Here is a 6,000-nt window from a genome sequence, read left to right on the forward strand (position 1 = left end):
GCGCCGGGTAGCCAACTGCACCTCGTTAACGTAGCCCCAGCTCTAACCGCGATGCCTTTGCGCTCCTGGGAGCTCAGGGAGGGATTGCGCTGGATGCGCCCCCTGGGGCTGGGCGGCTCCACACCGCCCCCAGCGCAAGGCTGTGACTACGGAGCACAAGCCAGCCCCGTCCCTTTGCGAGCTCGCGCCCTTCCGTGGCAATAATAATGCCGTTGTTGTGGGGAGTCAGAAGCCGCGGAGCTTTTACCCTCGCTAAGGTCCGTTAACAGGGCAGCGGCTGGAAGGTGCAGGGGAAAAACACGGAGGCGTTTGCGATGAGAGCGGCTCCAAGCGCGGTTTAACAACCCGGGGAATAGGCTTGTGCCACGAGCACTTGCAATCCACTGTGCTGCTTATCGGAGCATTGCGCGGGGCCTCCTCCTGAGCCGCACCCATCCCCGCGCAGGGCTGGGGGAAACCCGGGAGCCTTCGCTAGGGCCTGTGCTTGGAGCCGTCACGCGCTCTTCGGAGCCCGTTCCAGCTGCCTGCTGCCAGCCAGTCCTGAGCGAATAGGTGTGCGCGGGGGGAAGGGTCAGCCCTTCCAATGAGCGGCTCACCCAGCGGGTGCCCTGCCCTGCCCGAAGAAGGTCTGCCCAGGGCGCTCTTCCCCTCTCCCTCTCATGATTGCAAAGTTACAAGATTCTTAACCGAGGGGGTGTGGAGAAGAGCAGCCAGCACCCCCAGGACCTTCTCCCGCTCTCCGACACACGCCCTCCCTCCCCTTCCCGTCATTATTTAAACCCAGACTCTGCACACAGCGGATTATGCCTTCTGTGCTCAAATCCAAGCGCCTCCTGGCTCCGGCTCGTTCAGCCAATCCTTTATCCCTCGTGCTCCCTTGGCTGGCTGTGCCTCCTGCGAGAAGCGCGGGGAGACAAGCCAACAGCGCCAGAGGCGCAGCCCGAGGCAGCAGCAGCTGAGCCCCCGGACGTATCTGAGGGTGGGTCTAAGGTCTGGTCACATCAGCCGAGAGACGGGTCTGGATCATTCCTCACGGGCGTTCGGCATTCCCCCTCCATTCCTCACGGAGAGTCCCAGCCGTGCACAGACACACAACTTGCAGAATGGTCGGGCCGGGGAGACACACCCGGACGCCTGCGGCTGACAGGAATAGGCTCCCCGGAACCGCAGACAAGCACAAGCCTGCTCCCATTCAAGCCCAGGGGGCTTTGGCCATTGACTTGAATAGGAGCAGGGTCTGTCCCGGAATCTGATAGACGGATGGTCCCGGACTCCGGCTCTGACACGGGAGCGGCGCCTGTGGAGCCAATGGCTGAAGTAGCCCATATTACCCTGCGCTAGAGACAGTCTCATGCCGTTGTTTGGATTCAACCTGCGCTGAGAACTGTGATAAACGGTGCCTCTGGCGGGGCACTCGCTACTTTTTAAACAGCATTATCTCGCCTATAAGAATTGAACTGGTTTGTTTTGAATACAAAGGTGTTTACTGAGCATTTATCCAGCCATTTATGATCTCAGGGACTACATCTCAGGGGAGAGTAATCTCCTTACAAAGCCGCAGGTTTATTTTTACTAAGGGCAAAAAGGAGTCTAAACCCACCTGTACTTGTTTGTTTGGGGTGGTGAGTTTTCCTTGTAATCAAGCCTGCGCAGAAGAACAGACCCCCCCAAGATTTTACAGAGGAAATCCCCTCCTGGCTCAAGGCCGTATGTGGCAAATTTTAGACTCGAGAGAGATTTTATTGCAGAGTAATTATCCTCGATCCCCTTCCTGGTACAGGTTTATAAGTGAAAACGCTGCCAGAACGCTATTTAGTGTAGCGAAGGCGAAACTGCAGTCAAGAGGCTGCTGGGTTTACACGCCCCCTGTTGGAAAAGACCGTGTAATTAGGAAGTACTCTCACCAGAGGAGGCTTGAGTGCAGGGCCTTGACGGCAGGGTGATCACTTACGAGGGAGAAGAAGAAATAGCTTCCCTCCTTCCTTAATGAAAATTAGTTCGAATTGAAATGCCAAGACCGAAGATTGATACGCAACGTGCAACACGCGTAGTTTGCCTCGTGAGAAAAGCTAAGTAATGAACAGAAACTCCTCCCCTTATTGGCAAATGCTTTGCTTTTTTAAAGCCCCTTCCTTGCCTCATACGCATCGGTACTAATAACAGTAATAAAAAAAGATGCAGTGCTATAGTTAGTAATATATTGCATGGTCATAGCCGACTCCAAAGCCCTTTACAAACATGAATTAAATAAGCCCCACAATCCCAACACTGGTTTCTCTTCAAATCGTATAAATCTTTCGCCTTTTACTCCCGTTTTACAAAAGAGGAGAGGGAGGTATGGAGCGAATCAGCGATTAGCTGGGATTCACACAGCGAGTCTATGGCTGAGATGGAAGTAACATTTAAAAATCCTGATTCCCCATCCCTTACTCTAATCACTAGCTACACTACCTATGCCGGAATCTTGTTTGCACTGATCTGTTTACCCGAGGTATTGATATCCAAGCTGTGAATGTGGTGATAAACTTTGATTTTCCAAAGCTGGCAGAGACGTATCTCCATCGTATTGGCAGATCAGGTCGCTTTGGTCACCTGGGCCTGGCCATCAACTTGATCACCTATGATGATCGATTCAACCTGAAAAGTATTGAGGAGCAGTTGGGAACTGAAATTAAACCCATCCCAAGCAACATTGACAAGAGCCTGTATGTGGCAGAATACCACACCGAACCCGTAGATGATGAGAAACCTTAACCTTGCTTTGATTACAAACACTAGAAGCTGAAGCCCCTTGATCCAGATCTGTAACGCATTGTTTCTTTGGGGATATCCTTCTCTTTTGGGGTTTTTCATCTTCTTTTCATTTTGGAACTATGAATAAAAAAAAATAGTGCATCTCCCTCGCACCTCTAAACTCAAGCCTTAGTGTTTAAAGCCTAACTACGGGTGTGAATCTAATTTTTTTGCTTTAGACCAAAGACACTCACATATTATTCAGGCAGTCATTTAAACACCTTTCTCTTTTTATCATTTTGGCAAATGCAGTTAACAATCCCTGTATGAGGGATTACAAAAGGCTGCTTACTCCTCTCACTAACCTTATCCTGACACCTCATTGTTAAGGGCAAAAGTGACTTATACTGGGAGCACCGATGAAAACTTTCTTTTCAACGAGAATGGCGGTACTTCACAGCCACTTCGTGGTTTATTGCTAAAGGAGGCGACTGTTTATGGTCAAACAGCATTACATTGGGCCACCTCGATTTTTAAACCGTACTCCCCCATTGATTTAATTGTTTTAGGAATGTAAATTCCAGCACTCATGTTCCATGCATTCATCGGTATTTAAATAACACTAATAATCACTGTAAATAATAAAGCAATCTGTTAAGTGAGCTGTGTGCTCTTGATAAAACCCCCTAAGTACTGTACATTAACCAGGCTCCTTACATGTCTCACTGCATATTAAACTTTATGTTGGGTCCCAGTACTCCCAGTTTTTTCTTCAATTCATAGCCCCGTAGATGTCCATCTTTAAGTTTGACTGTCTTTAAATTAATGCACTGAAGAAATATAACCCTACTTAATCATGGTTTCTGGTTCCTCGAGAACAAACGGAGAAGTCATCAAGTTTTTTGTTATAACAGAGAGACAAGAAAACTGAAACTACGGACAACATACTGGAAACTCCACACGTAAGAGAAGCAATGCACTGACGAAAGAGGAGACTGAATTAATCCCTGCAGTAGAGAGCAAATACCTAGCTTTGCGTTCTTGCATATTAATGTGCAGCTGTATTTAAGAATGCCAGAGCATAGCTGCCTGACACTTAAAGATTGTCTACTCAGAGGCTGTAACCTCAGGCATATGCAAGAAGGGTGCGTACACAAACACACACACAGTGTTCTATTAAAATGATAAGCCACGGTTACTGGGGTCTTGCATTATTTAAAAAAAAAAACACCTTGGATGTGAGGTTTATAACCACATAAGATCAATCAATACGTGGGAAGGGGAATTGCAATATAACCTGCATGTGCCGGTGATGAACCCAGGAGTCCCAACACGAAAGAACAATTAAACAGAAGTGGCCTTTCTAGAAAAGGGAGCGAGCATAAACAAATATGCCCGGAGGAAACAGTCCGGTGATGACTCCATTTTTTCCACAAATACATGGTTAGTGATATGTTGACTACCTGAAACAAACCATTGCTTTCCTCCACTGACAAATCATTTTTGCAATATTAATCACTGATCTCTACGCTGCCAGGCTGAAATACAAAATATCAACAACGGTGTTTGAAATACACGTGAAGGAATGGCTGTAAGCGGGCGAAGCTAGCGCAGATATTTCAGCAGCTTTCTCTCATCCTATTCCGAATTCACTTTTCCCAGTCACAACATGCCTCGCAGGCAAACGCAACGCTTAAGGCTTCCCCTCCAAGTAGGCTTCTTCCATAATGCACCCGGCGTGTTCGTCCCCAGCAATACAGCTAAGCGCATTAATGGCAAGCAGTTTCATTTGTGCTACGAAGTTATTTGCTATCGCTTGGGGGAGGGAGGTGTTTGTTTCATGGCTGGAAAATGAGCCGGGAGCTCACACACTGGCTGCAAGCCTGAGAGCGGCGGGATATACACAGATCGTGGGGGGTTAACTAACAAACTGTGTGCAAGAAAAGGCCTATTTGAACTCATACCTTTGAGAATGATCCATCAGTACCTTTAAGAATAGCCAGGGCCAAATTCTGCCCTGGGCTGCAGGGGTGTGTAAGCGAAGACAGAACTGAGCCCCCGGAATACAAAGTCTGATTGCAAACTCAGAACAGGCCTCTCCCCCAAACGTGCCTCTTAACTGCCCTTCAGACCCCAGCTGGAGCACACAAGTTTCTGCACAGAACAAGCGATCAGGCAGCAAAAACCGACCGCACACGGGGAAACCAGGGGATCTCTCCCGGGTCGCAGCCCTGCCTCGCTCCGAGCTGCAGAAAGGAAACCCGCCCGCTTTCTGCCTTTCGCTTCAGCTGCACCCCCAGCCTGCCCCCCCCCCCCCCGCCTATTCTGAGCCGAGTGTGTCTGTGGATGCAAATGGCGTCTCGCCACCTCCCCCCGCCCGACACCGCACAGATCTTCTGCCAGACGCAGATGTGCAAGCAAGCCGCCCGGGGGAAGGGAAGGGAAACTGCAGGAGCCACTTCCCCACCCCAACCGCCTGGCATGGAGTAGCAGCCACCGAATGGTGGCCGCCCGCACGGGCAGGCTGCGGAACTCGTGCTCAGCCGGCTGCAAATGACAGAGCACACACTGCCTGTGTGCGCTAGGGTGGGTGGGGAGCGAGGGGCCCTAGCCCAGCGAGGTGGACACTGGCGATCTTGATGCATTACACTCCGGGACTCAAGAGGAAGGGCGCTGGGGAGCAAAGGGCGGGGGGTGTCTCCGGATGCGCTGCTGGAGCGGCCTTGCCACCCGCGGGTACAGACCATGTGTATTTGCAGAGTGTAATGTAATGGGAGCCCTCGGGTCAGCGGCAAGGCTTCAAACAGCAGCTTCACCTGCTTTCCCGTCCCCTCCTGGCTGCTGACTGCATTGCAAACCTTACCGTCTCTCCCTGCCGGAGCCTGCAGCACAGGCACTTCGCTTCGCTCCTTCCTGCCACGCAAAGGCGTGTGTGTGTGATAATCCCCTGCCACGGCCTGCCGTGTGCAGCTGTCACACACATGCCAACTGGCCCTGTCAAGGGAGGACAGCCCCGGTTGTTTGTTTTATTAAGCAAGCGCTCGCTGCGTTCTCCCCGCGGCCCTGCAGAAAGCTCCCCCGGCGCCGCGTATTTCAATGCAGAAAGTGTGTGTGTGTGGGGGGGATAATGGGATCTTTTCCGTGCCCCCCCCCACCCCTGTTTAACCACCACCACAGGCGGCCGGCTCTCGCGGAGCAGCCCCTCATTTCGGCGACAGACCCGGGGAGCATGTTCCCCGTCGCAGTGAATCGCGGCTGGAAAATGAA

At 51.2% G+C, this 6,000-nt stretch overlaps 1 protein-coding gene across 1 annotated transcript in view; it reads right to left on the reverse strand.

Moving 5' to 3' along the window:
* LOC112106443 (BCL-6 corepressor) overlaps window positions 1-5,637 on the reverse strand; it is a 123,553-nt gene extending 117,916 nt beyond the window's left edge. Inside the window, exon 1 of the mRNA XM_024199672.2 lies at window positions 5,597-5,637. The gene's annotated coding sequence lies outside the window, so the exon portion shown is untranslated. The remainder of the gene's footprint in view (window positions 1-5,596) is intronic.
* Window positions 5,638-6,000: the final 363 nt, after the last annotated feature.

This window comes from Terrapene carolina, unplaced genomic scaffold (assembly GCF_002925995.2).
Source record: "Terrapene carolina triunguis isolate 2854851 unplaced genomic scaffold, T_m_triunguis-2.0 Scaffold26, whole genome shotgun sequence".
Lineage (NCBI taxonomy): Eukaryota > Metazoa > Chordata > Testudines > Emydidae > Terrapene > Terrapene triunguis.